This window comes from Apodemus sylvaticus, chromosome 7 (genome assembly GCF_947179515.1).
Source record: "Apodemus sylvaticus chromosome 7, mApoSyl1.1, whole genome shotgun sequence".
Lineage (NCBI taxonomy): Eukaryota > Metazoa > Chordata > Mammalia > Rodentia > Muridae > Apodemus > Apodemus sylvaticus.
In genome coordinates, this window is record NC_067478.1 from 80,018,428 (window position 1) to 80,032,274 (window position 13,847).

At 40.8% G+C, this 13,847-nt stretch overlaps 1 long non-coding RNA gene across 1 annotated transcript; it reads right to left on the reverse strand.

The window, feature by feature from the left end:
* Nucleotides 1-656: 656 nt before the first annotated feature.
* LOC127689910 (uncharacterized) lies at nucleotides 657-13,597 on the reverse strand. The gene is made up of 3 exons (XR_007978955.1): nucleotides 13,413-13,597; nucleotides 5,008-5,226; nucleotides 657-884 (listed from the first exon to the last, which is right to left on the reverse strand). It is a non-coding gene; the product is annotated as an uncharacterized LOC127689910 (long non-coding RNA).
* Nucleotides 13,598-13,847: the final 250 nt, after the last annotated feature.

The window sequence follows — 13,847 nt, forward strand, 5'->3', positions numbered from 1 at the left end:
AACAAGTTCAGGGGGAGTTTCATTTAAGGTGAGAAAAGTCTGATTAACTAAAGAAAATACAAGATTTTTAGTGGGAGCTGGCTGTACAGGCAGCAGAGTGGCTAATGGCTTAGCTGGTGGCTGGAGGGGAAATACAGAAGGTAGGGAAGTGTCTTTAATAGAAGGAGTACGGGTGCTGTCCTGATCAATTCCTTTAGGAGGAACAGGATGAGATACCAACACAGAATTAGGTCCCATTGGGACTGTCTGGGCATGATATAAAGGCTCTTTAAGGAGCTTAATAGAGAAAATAATACCTGCATCAAAGTCAAGTACATAGAGGCGAAGACTCTGTTCATAACCTTTTTGCCAATATAGATCAGGAGATTTTGCATAAGTGCTAAACGTAATTTGTAAAGGTGTGCACCATCCCTTTGTAGAGGGCCTTGCAGGATTCATCATCTATTTGAAAACTAGCTGGGGGTGTAAGATTGTGTTTTACTAGGGTGTAATCCCATGAGGAGAAGTCCAGAAGCTCTCCCAGGGGTCCCAAACAACCAAAGTAAATCCTGTGGGTGTCTTAAAGAAAATAAACAGCAGGCCACGTTCTATCTGGTCTACATTTGAAATCTGTAAAATTTAAATATATGCCCTTTTGATACCCTGAAGGGGGAAAATCAGCAGTAGCCAATATCTCCCCTTTGATCTGTTTATAATTTGTCCAATTTTTAGCTAAATAAAATTGCTGTGCAAAGAGGGATGTTGAGTCTGTAGATGTCCATGGTGTCAGCATTAGAGGCATCCAAAGGTGTTAAGAACTGTGGCCATTTTCAATGATTATAATCAGCATCATTCTTTGTCTCAACATTAGCATACTTTGGCAGCTAGCGTGTTCCTTCGGCATCCTGCAGAAAAAAACATAAACATGCCCTCTTCTCGACATTCAGAGAGTTCCCTGGCATTAAAATTTTTAAATTTTTGTGGCATATAGAGATGTGATTTTTCCTCTTTTATTTATAAAAATATTGTTGTAATGTTTTATGGGCCTGTTCCACAATATCTTGTCTTTGAGAATTATGAGGAATCTCAGTAATATGGCTAATATCAAATTGTTAATAAAACATCTCAAATGACTGACTATAATAATTAGCTATAATATTTGTCTTAATCTGATTTGGAACATTCAGTATAAGAAAATAGCATATGTAATGACTAATTTTATTTTATTTTTTGTTTCTTATGTTAAAACAGTTCTAACTAGAAAGAAGCTTGAAAAGCTGTCAATAGTCATGTATATTTTTTGATTAATTTTTTGAATTGTATTTGTATAAATAATTGTAAAAGTTAAGAATTGGTAGCATTAAAAAAGAAACAATTTCAAGCAATTGTAAGCCATGAACTATATATATTATTAATATATAAATTAAAAGATTGATTTTTAACATTTTAAAAAGAGCAGCTAGAGCACCCAATTCAATTATCTGTGCTGAAGCAAAGGGAAACTCAAAAGAATAAACATGTGATCTAATTATATGTGCTTTACTCCCACAGTAGATGCATTTTTATAGGCTGCATGTATAAATCTATAACAATATAAAAACGTGTATGGAGACAAATTTTTAACAATTTATCTTTTGAATGACAATTATTAATCTTGTCAAAAAAGGCTTGTCAGTTAATAGATTAACAATTAATAATAATTTGATTGCCGTTTAAAATAAGGAACAAACATTTTATCATGCACTTAAAACATTCCTTTTAAAATTATTTCTATGATTTTATTTTGCAACACTTTATTATTACACCAAATCTTCATTGGAGGATGTCAAAACCTTATTTGGAGAGATTTTACATTAATGTTCTCTTTGTCAAGGAATGGAAGTGAACATATATCATAAACTGTTAACAAATACGGTAGCTTTCTCCAAGTTATGTTTCTCAATATTTATTTTGTATCTATCTTGAGAACATAAGAAGCTTAAATCCTCTTATGGCAAACTTAAAGCAGTGTCTTAGCCAAATAATTTATGTTAACATTTTTTGAAGATTATTTACTTAAAAATTTTAAAAGCCCATTGTTAAGCACAAGCCATTTCTTGAGAAATTTCATTTCTAATGAAATTTTTTATTGGTTTTTTTTTTAAGTTAGATTATGCTCTTTTAAAGTTAGAAGTAAATGCTTTTATAATTATCAGGATACATAAAGCAAAAAACAACCATTCAAATCTATAATAGTTTTGTATGTAGTGGGCAGGCCAAATTTTAATGCCTTCATAATTTCTACATAGCCTTATTAACCTTTCATAGATCTAAGTTTGAACTTTATTTTGAACCATATCTGTATGAATCTGTTAAACAATGAATTCATGAAATTCTTAGGCAAATGGATGGAGCTGGAGAACATCATACTAAGTGAGGTAACCCAGTCTCAAAAGATCAATCATGGTATGCACTCACTAATAAGTGGATATTAGCCTGGAAAACTGGAATACCCAAAACATAATCCACACATCAAATAAGGTACAAGAAGAATGGAGGAGTGGCCCCTGGCTCTGGAAAGACTCAGTGTAGCAGTATAAGGCAAAACCAGAACAGGGAAGTGGGAAGGGGTGGGTGGGAGAACAGGGGGAGGAAAGGGGGCTTATGTGACTTTTGGGGAGTGGGGGGGGCAGAAAAGGGGAAATCATTTGAAATGTAAATAAAAAATATATCGAATAAAAAAATAATAATAAAAATTAATGGCAAGCACATTACTTTCACATTGCAAAGTCTGTCCATCATCTTGTGTATTTGAATGTATGACAGTGTAACTTATTGAAGAGACATTATTTTAAATCTTATTTTTTATAAGTCTGATTTCTAGGATAAGAACCATATAAAACATTATGCCAATTTAGAAATATCTCAGAGGCCTGTTTTTCTTGGATTGTGTCATGCCATGAGTTGCTTAAAATAGATTTAACCCTAAATTATCAGTTTTAAACTTACCTTTTGTTACCATCATTATATTTTTAAAATCATGTCCAATAACTTATGAGCCAATACTCTATAGTCAAGGCATGTAAAACATTTATACCTTTAAGACCAATTAGAAATAAAAATGAAGTGATCACACAAATCTCATTAATTTAAACCAAATATATTTTTTCCAGCTGTAATTTTAGGGGAATAAAGCACTTTGAACCCAATCATCACCATGGTAGAAATTTTTCTAGGAGAATTGAACATTCCCACTTGTCCTAGAGGTTGAGGCTGCTGGCCCTTTAAGAAGTAGCTTTTTCTCCAGCTGTGTTTGACTCCTAGTTAAGAATGTGAGGCACCCTAAATCAGCTTCCTCTGTGTAAACTGTAGACTGGCAGGACTGCCAGCAGATAAAGCTTTTTTACCATTTTTTTGTCAACATAAAACATAAACACAACAATCATTCAGCCAATCAAAACAATAGACAACATAAATTGGCACACTTATGGACAGGTTTTGGTTCACCAAAGACAGACAACAGACAGAGAGGGAACTTGATGTCCCAAAGAAATCCAAATATCTTAACCAGAGCTAAGAATATCTCCAGTAGGATTCAGAGAGGAAACAGGACGTCTCCCATTTTCCTTTCCTCCCCAGGAGAGTTTTGAAATAGCTTTTAACCATTTTTTCATTTTTTGATACCACGTCCTGCACATGGAAAAACTGCTTTTCTGAAACCTGCTTTTTCTCTTGTTTAAAATTTAAATCCTTATCTTCTTTTTCTTCTGGTAATTCTGCCAGAGAAGGGAGGGGAGGCACAGTGGCAACCACTGATAGTTACTCCATAGTGCCCTGCTTTTTTAACCTCTATTAAGTTCATAAAAAGAGAAGGAGGTTTAGAGAATGTGATATACAGTGGTGTAGGGAAGGGGGGTGCCTAGGTGAACACACACAGACATGGTATAGAATAAAGCTTATTCAGGACAGAGGATAAGAGTAAATGGGGTAGTAGAGACAGAGATAGGCAGAGAGAGTGTGTAGATAAGTATAGACTGGTCATGACCATGTGGAGAGAGGTGGGAGTGGAGGAGAGCCCAGGAATGTCTTTGCCGTCCAGGACTTACACTCTGCTGGTGAGTGGTTTTTACTTTCTATTTGTCCCAGCTGCTTCAGCTGCCTTTGATTTCCAAAGAACAAATTCTCCCCCAGAGAGCTCAGCTGGGGCAAGCTGGATAAATTCTTCAGGTGTAAGCCAACCCTCGGTGGAAGATTCTAAGTGTCAAAGTGAAGGGAACAGTCCACCTATAGGCTGTGACTGTGAACTTCAATTTTTCTAAAATGTTAAAGTCAAGGGGCTTGTTTTGATTCTGGCTTTTTCTAGGTATTTGTCTTTGAAATAAACCCTGAAGTTAGAGTGACCATTTGTCCCTCTAAGTCTCATAGCTCCTTTAAGAGGGCTACTTGCTCCCTGTGGCGTTCTACTATTTGGCAGAGAGAAGACATTTTTTCAGTGGCTCTTCTGCTGGCAGTTTTCTCCTCTAAGTTGGCTTCCTCCACAGGAGATAGAGGGTCAGCAACTGAATTATGACTAGATTTCAGAGTTTGTAGAGAAGGATAGACTTTGGTCTTTTTGAGAAATTAGGGAAAAGAGCAGACATAGACAGAGACCATTTTAAATGTCCCTCCTCCATATCTATCAGAGACGGGAGGGATAAGAGAGCACAGAGACAGTGTCTGGACAAGCACTTTTGCAGAGAACTAGATCCTGGAAGCAGGAAGAATTCTGAATAATGTCATTAATCAGAGACCAGTAGATAAAGGCAGTAACCGGAACTCCCCCCCAACCCCCCGCCCCAGACCAAAAGTTGCATAGTAATCTCTTACTCTAGCCCATGTTTTCTTATCTATGGTTCCTTCCTCTGGGAACCCAGACAATTTGTCTGAGATAATACTTAAGACCCTAAGTGCTTCTCAAAGAAGTACCTAATATCTCCTTTTCTTAATCCAGCCCCTTGTGTCTCGAGCCTTAAAACAGGCTGAATAAATTCTTGTCCCATGGGGTCTCACCTTCTGAGATGTAGTTGCCGTGGAGATTTTCCCCTGGCTGAGCGTGCCAGCAGGTCAACCGTGCTTCGACCAAATCCACTCTGCTCCAGGAGCTGTATGTGGAGAGCCTTCCTCCTTTCTTCCTACAGCCTCCTTTCTCTCAGTCACTCCACAGGTGCCCCACGTTGGGCGCCAGAGTGTCCCGACCCGCAGGATAGTCAGCAGGGTTCCTGGAGCTACCTAAAAGAAAGGCGATGAGACAAAGACACAAAAAAGAGACCGACAGCAAGTCTAAGAAACAGTTTCTTATAATTTCTGGGTAAAGCTAGTTATTGCTTTGGAATTTTGGCATGATAAAGGGGGTCATGAGGAGGTGAAGTGGAAAGGGGTTGCTATAGTAACCTGTCCACAGATGAACTTCAAAAGGAGGGGTTTTGAGATTGTAGGAATAGTTCCTGGCATGGAGATCTAAGTGATAATGACTCCTGGTATCAAGGCCTCCTGGCATTGAGAACCAGGTAGGGATGGATCCTGGTATGGAGAGTTCTTGGCATTGAGATCTAAGTGAGGATGGCTCCTAGAACACAACCATCTGCAATGGGACCAGTTGCCCTCTTCTGATGTGTCTGAAGACAGCGACAGTCTTTTACATAAAGTAAATAAATAAATCTTTATTGTATAGTGTTTAGTGCATACTGACAATTACTTTTTCTGAATTCTTTTAGATTTGTTATAGTGTGTATGAGTGTTTACCCTGCATCTATGTATGTGCACCACATGCAGACCTAGTGCTTACAGAGTTCAGAAGAGGGCACAAGATCCCCTGTATCTGGAGTTATGGGTGGTTTCAGCTACTATGTGGGTGCTGGAAAAGAAAACCAGGTCTCCAGAGGAAGCAACAAGTACTCAACCCTAGCCATCTTTCCAGCCCCAACCTTTCCTAATATTTTTATATGTAGTTAGTTTGATCCTTAGGTGTAGGATCATAATGAGCCAACTGCCAGGTTTTTGTATTATTCTAATACTTTTTACTGTTTTTCTGTTGTTGAACCAACCTTTTGCTGTTTTATTTGCTAGAGCTCCGTGGTATTTTGTGAGCAGTCAGACAGCAAGGCACACCTTCCCTGATCCTCCATGGACACCCACACTCTTGTCTCCAATCCAAGCTCGAACCACACCAACCTTGCTCAACTTCCCAAATCAGACAAGACCAGGCTCCCCCAGGTGCCATGGCTGTTCTATGGAATTCCCTACTAGATCAAGCCCCTTCTCTTTTTCAAAGTGTTTTTGATTCTTCTCCCAGTTGTTTAAAAATTTCTCATCAGGCAACTTCTATTCAAACACAATGGAAAACCCAAAGACTGTCATGTCTCTGCTTACTTGGGCCCCATGAATGGGAAGGTAAAGGAATAAAAGAAGTATAAACATAACTATGGAATATAAGCAGCAAAGGAGATAGAGTTCTACAACTGAGCTGAGTTTGGGAAGTACAGGAAGAGGGGGTAACAAGTTTGACAGGAGGGAAGATGCCTCACTGTGTCCGAAAAAGCAACTGTAAGATATGCCTCATGCCACAGGTAAGCTTAGGGTGGGGACAGAGGTGGAGATGCAGGACTGCAAATGGGTGGAGTTTCCTCCTATCCAGTCCTGTGCCCAGCTGGAAAGTAAGGGAAAGGCCAGACTTCCGCTAGGGCTGGAAGGGAGAAGGTGGTGATGAATGCTCACCATTCATGCTCATGTACCCAGCCTGGAGGGGCCATTTGAGCATGACTCCAATTCTAGCACACCAGTCTCAGAGACTATGACCCTAATAGAGGAAGCAACTAAGCCTGAAGCTGACAAGAGGCGACAGCAGATCCAGAGGACCAGCAAGCACTTGGGGGTCCGCTCCTGCCCACCGCCCTCACGCTGGGAGAGTTAGCCAGGAAAATGAGAGTGTTCGGGTATATGTCCTTCCGCACAACAAGCAGCAATGCTAGTGAGAGGTTGGTGAAGGAAGGCAGGCAGGCCACACTGTGGATGCCTGTCACTGCCACACTCCCTTCAGCTAAACAGAACCAGCTCACAGTCTCCTTCAGCTAAACGGAACCAGTTCATGCTGAAGAGGTTTGGGTCTCTGCTTCGGTAAGAATTCAAGCTGAGTGAAATGGTGAAGAAAGAGGAGCACTCCACTGCTGGTGGGGTTGCAAGCTGGTACAATCACTCCAGAAATCGATCTGGCGGTTCCTCAGAAAACTGGGCATGATACTACCAGAGGACCCTGTTATACCACGCCTGGGCATATATACCCAGAGGATTCCCCAGCATGTAATAAGGACACATGCTCCACTATGTTCATAGCAGCCCTATTTATAATAGCCAGAATCTGGAAAGAACCCAAATGTCCATCAACAGAGGAATGGATACAGAAAATGTGGTATATTTACACTATGGAATACTACTCAGCTATTAAAAACAGTGAATTCATGAAATTCTTAGCCAAGTGGGTGCAACTGGAGAATGTCATCCTGAGTGAGGTGACCCAATCACAAAAGGACACACATGCTATGTACTCACTGATAAGTGGATATTAGCCCAGAAGCTCAGAATACCCAAGAAACAATTCACATATCATATGATGCCCAAGAAGGAGGGAGAGATCCCTGGTCCTGAAAAGGCTCAATGCAGCAGTGTAGGGGAATACCAGGACAGGAAAGCAGGAAGGGATTGATTGGAGAACAGGGGGAGGGAAGAAGGCTTGTGGGACTTTCAGGGAGGGGGTAATCCAGAAAAGGGGAAATCATTTGAAATGTAATTAAAAAAATACCTAATTTAAAAAAAAAAAAAAAGAATTCAAGCTGAGTTCCAGGACAGCCAGCACTATACAGAAACACTGTCATGAAAAAAAAAAGAAAGAAAAGAAAAGAAAAGAATTCAAGCCAAGAAAACAAGCCACCTCAGAGGGAAATAAACTCACACTCAGAAACTGCTAACTGCTTAAGAAAATTCTCATCCTAGTAGTAAGGCAATGAACTATACAATCTATATGAGATACATTAGGTAAATACAAAAAGATATATTGGAATGAAGCAGATTAATAATCTAAAATATCCATCATAAAGAAAGAAAGGAAGCTAAATAACATGAAATAAAAAAAGAGAGCCAAATAAAAACATTGGGTTTGGAAATTCTAAGGCCTGAAAAGACTTAATAAATGGTATAAACACTACAGGTGGATTCTAAGAGGCGAGCTACAAGCTTTCCTAGCTGGGGCTGAGGAGGAGTCGAAAGATGCAGCAAAATTGAAGTTCTGCATGATAAAATACATGTGTACATTGGCTGATTAATAGGAGGTCTTAAAAGAGAAATGAAGAAAGGCAAGTGTCAGAAAAATTGTTGGGGATTGAAGAAAGATGAGTGGCCTCAGACTAGAAGAGTGGATGGAACCTCTAATAAGGTTGGTGCAATAATCCCGCATCCAGATACAATATGGGGAAATGAAAACCATAAAGAGGCAAACATCTCAAAGCTGCCAAGGAAAAAGAGTCAATCGCTCACTGGGAAGCAAGCATCTGTCTGACTGACATCCAACTGCTGCTCAACAACAACGAGACAGACAAGAAGACAGGGATGTTCTGTTTACAGGGTCTTGAAGAACTTCAAACCAGACCTGAGTTCTGGAAAGTATGAAATAAGCAGGTACCATGAAAATGATCCCAGGCATAAGAAGCCAACGTACAAAACCCTCCTTGAAAACAGAGATGTTACTCCAGTGAGAAGAGAAATGACATAAGTGCAAATGCTGTACAACAAGGAAACGGGGGCGCATAGTAAATAAATAAAAGTTAACTTAGGTACTGCTGAGGAACAGGGAAATAGAAAGGGGAAGAGAAAGACAGAGGCAGAGAGAAATAGAGACAGAGTCAGAGACAGAAAAAAATCACAATCCCCTGGAAATAAAACTTTGTCAAATCCAATGAACAGTAACTGAATAAATGGCATCTTCAGGAAGAGGCCAGGAGACCTGTCAGAGTATTCCTACCTTTTCACAGAGAAAGATATAGATGATAACATTGCCTCTTTAGCATATCAGACCATTGAAAGAATAGAGTCCCAGAAACTAGAATTTCTCCCCAAATCTCCTGCTGGGAGAGGAAATGGCTGAAGTCCCAGAGCATCCAGAACCTGGGCCCCAGGGGAAGGTTAACAGCTTCTCAGGTGACCTTGCAGGGGATACAGGGGATGAGTGCTGCACAGAAACTACACCTTACTGGACTGTTCAGTCATGCACATCACCTATTTTCTTTTCTTACATGCCTTTTAACTTAAAATAGTTACATCATTACATCTCTTTCCTTCTTCCAACCCACCATGTCCTCACCACTCTCAGATAGCTCCTTCCCCTTAATTATTACTGTTACATATGTTGCACACATATGTATACATACACACAAATATATAAATGCAACCTGTTGGGGACAAAAATGGAGAAGAGACTGAGGGAAAGGAGGTCCAATGACAGGCCCAACTTGGGATTCATCTCAAGGGAAAGGCTCCAAGGCCTGACACTATTACTGATGCTATGGTGTGCATACAGACAGGAGCAACAAGCAGCTGACTGAGACAGATGCAGATTCTTATACCCAACCAATGGACAGAAGCTGGGGACCCCTGTGGTTGAATTAGAGAAAGGCTGGAAGAAGTTGTGGAGGAGGGTGACCCCATAAAAAGACCAACAGTCTCAACTAAACCAGACCCCTGAGATCTCTCAGACATTGAGTCACCAACCAGGCAGCATACACTAACTGGTACAAGGCCCCCAACATATACATCAGAGGACTGCCTGGTCTGGCCTCAGTGAGAGAAGATACACCTAAACCTAGAGACACGTGAGGCCCCAGGGAATGGGGAGGCCTGGCAGGGTGGGGTGGGGTTGGGGGGAGTAGCAACATCCTTCTTGGAGACAGGGATGAGGAAGAATGGAAGAAGGAACTGTCAGAGGGCCAGACTGGGAGGAGGATGTTTACTAGACTGTAAAAAAAAATTAAAGAAAAATATTTTTTTAAAATATATAACAAGAAAATATGATAGAATTCCAATATTAAATAATCATAAAACTATACATTCATATATACATACATACATGCATACATATATACATATATACGTGCATACATACATGCATACATACAATCTGCTGAGTCCTCCATTGTTAGTGTGTTATGATTTTAAGGCCCAACATTTGTATTGGATAACCAAGTAAGGGAGCTCATCTATTTTAAACCTACCTCCACATTAGGACATCAGAATAACTTGGGGGAGTCACTATTTTTTGTCCCTCTTCCCAATGTGGCCACAATGAATAAATCTCCTTTTCCTGATGTTTGTTTGTTTGTTTGTTTGTTTGTTTGTTTGTTTGTTTGTTCGTTGAGGCATGGTTTCTCTGTATAGCCCTAACTGTCCTGGAACTTACACTATAGATCAAGTTGCCCTCAAACTCAGAGATCCACCCACCTCTGTCTCTGGGTACTTGGATTAAAAACATATGCCACCAACACCCAGCTCTTTTTCTGCTTTTTACTGTTAAAATAAACAAATAAAGAAACACATGAAGACTGACTTGGGTTTGTGGGAAAAATAAACATAAATGTGTTTTTGAAATATTAAGCATATGAGTAGCATAGACAGTGAAATTTAAAATGAGAGAGAGGAGAGAGAGAAAGAGAGAGGGGGGGCCTAAGTTCTAATGCAGTGTAAAGGACACAAATTGTGTTTGGGGTTGAGTTGTGTCTTTCCTCCCAATCATAATACATAGTACTTAACAACCTTGACATCCTAAGCCCTAGTCCCATAGGCTATAATCTAACATGGTCTAGAGTTGTGGCAGAAGTAGGAAGGATGAAGGAAGTCGCAGTGGGGGGAGGACTTGGAGGGGGGCAGAGATGTGCCCAGTGATATTTAGGAAGGAAAAGGTATCACACTGAAGCAAAGATAAGAAACTGGCAAGGCAGGTGGCAGAGACTAGAGTTGTGCTGCTACAAGCTGTGGAAGACCAGAGATTCCTTGTAATCAGTCAGAACCTAGGAATAGGCCAAGACAAACTCCCCAAAGATTTGAAGCAAGCATGCCTTATGGCCCTTACTTCAGACTTTCAGCCTCCACAACTATAAGAATATGGATCCTAACTGGAATACCCAAAACATAATCTACACATCAAATGAGGTACAAGAAGAAAGGAAGAGTGGCCCCTTGTTCTGGAAAGACTCAATGAAGCAGTATTCGGCAAAACCAGAACGGGGAAGTGGGAAGGGGTGGGTGGGAGGACAGGGGGAGAGAAGGGGGCTTACAGGACTTTCGGGGAGTGGGGGGCTAGGAAAGGGGAAATCATTTGAAATGTAAATAAAAAATATATCGAATAAAAAAAAGAATATGGATTCCTGATGCATGTGTTATTTTTTCCTGGAAAATATTTAACTTTTTCTTTTTAAAAAATATATAATATTTTACTAATGTTTTGAGAATTTCATATATGCATATATCGTAGTTTGATCATATTCATCTGCACTCTTCCCTCCAACTCCTCCTAGGTCCATCCCCACCCTCATACCCCTTCCAAGTTCATCTCTTGTTTTGCTTTTGTTTTGTTTGGTTTGGTTTGGTTGTTTCATAATCCGACAAGTCCCATTTGCGCTGCCCATATGCTCATGGGTGCGTCCACTGGATTGTGGTGTTCACACCCTTTAGAGAAGCTGACTGTCCCTCCCCTGGCTGCAGCCAACTCTCATTAGCTCCTCAGCTTGGGTGCATGCTCAGTAAGCCCCCTCCTCCACGCTGGAATGTTGTCTAGATTGATCTTATATGGGCAACCACAGTTACTGTGTAAGTTCAAGAGTGCAACAGCCCAGTCATGATCAGAGACACCATTTGACTCTGATCCTCCAAGAACCCTGGGTCTTACCATTCTTCCCACCCCTTTTCCAAAATGGCCCCTGAGCCTTGTCATGAGGGTGTGTGATACAGATGTGTCCCGCTTATGGATGAACACCCCACAGACACTTATTCTATACATGTTGACCAGTGATGAATTTCTGCATTTAAGAGGCTGAGGCAGGAGAATCACTACTTTGAGGCCAGTCTGGGCTACAAAGCCAGACTCTGTCTAAAAGAAGAATTGTCAATTGGAAATCTGGCATGCCAGAAAATGTATGATTGGCTAGAAATGATTGTGGAATGTTCTAAACTTTTAGAAATACTTAGTTTAGAAATTCTCTATCTTCTGTATAAACTTTACAATATGCATCAATACTACATAAAATTTATGCATAATTCATTACAAAGCAAAAAAACGGGAATGGGTGTTCAAAAAAGCTCTACTGATAGAAAAGAAGGATAAAGAAATTCTGGAGATGCCAATGCTGAATAAAAATTAATAATAAAGCATACATCATTACTCAACAGTCTAGTTTGGTATTCCCAGAATCATTCTTGGTGGCTACAGTGTTGTCATGGAGATGAGTTGTTGAGGTCTGTGTCCACAGATCATGGTCCCTCTCAGTAATCTCTGTACAATTCCATTCCCCACACTCCTAGACCTTCTGGTAAACAATGAAAGACAATGAGGGACTCGGAAACAGCAATGGCTTTTCCAGGTCACTGGCTCATTCATGGACCGCATCCCAGAACTAAAAATAGAAGAACCATCTGCACTTTGCCAACAGGAGCTGGGACTTGGGTGAGCCTCAGGACAGGCCTTAGCAGACGGGTGGCCATGGTGGCAGCACTGACCTCTTCAGGTGACCCCATCAGGTAGTGTCCAGCAGCCAAAGTAGAGATGCTTTCTCAGCCAGAGTCCTCAGATGAAATGAAAGAACAAGGAACAAACAGATCTCTTTCTCCTCAGTGAGGGAGATGGTCCTTCCCTGTGGCTCAGAGGCTGGCAGCAGTATTGGGAAAGAGGGGAAGCTGCAGAGGGAGTCTCCATCACTGAGGGTGACCACTCATGTATCTAAAACTTGTTCATCCCTTTGGGATGTCTGAGCTTGGCACATAGTCTACCACATGGCAGAAAAAAATCAGTATAATTTGGTTGGACTGAGCTGAAAGGAGAAGTTGGTTTCTGATTGGTCCCCTAACCACACTGAATCCTAGGAGAATCTTGTGGCCTTAGCTTTGTGGACATTTCTAAGAAAAGGAGAAAAAAAGAAATCTGTCCTCTGCTCCCTTGGTAAGGAGACAGAGAAGAAGGACTGAGGCAGTGGGCCCGGAGGGAGGAAAGGAAAGGCTCTAGCTCACATTGAAGAGAAAGGACAGAACTCAGGATACCCAAATAGGGGCAGGAATCCAGACACCATCTTCTTCCTTCATTCCTTGCCTCCTTCCCAGCTCTGAATCTCCCAGTCCCCACCCCCATTATTTCAGCTTTCATACACTCATTACTTTCATCTTACCCATTTCCAAACAGTTCTTAAAATGGCTGTTTTCATAACTTGGTACTCTTAGTAACATTTAGATGAACAGGGAAACTTTTCTCATCCTCTCCCTCCTTGTTCTCCAAGAAAAGAAATAGGAAGCATCTCTGGTCAGGATGCGCAGTGAGCTCATGCTTGATAAATCCTCCTACTCCAAACACAGTGTAAAAAAACCTGAAAATAAATCACAGTAGAAGTAAACAATCAGGGTCAAATATGAAATAAGCTGTGTTGATTAAAAACAGGATAAAACATTTACAATATTGATCCTGCATGGAGTTATTAGCTTGCTGGACTCCAGGCCCAGGAATGAAGAAGGGGAGTTGGGAGGTTCAGGATTGGAGAAGAGGGAGCTTAAGCTACTACACAACATTCTCCAGGAAGGAGCCCTCAGCCACTCCCAGGGGGTCTCCG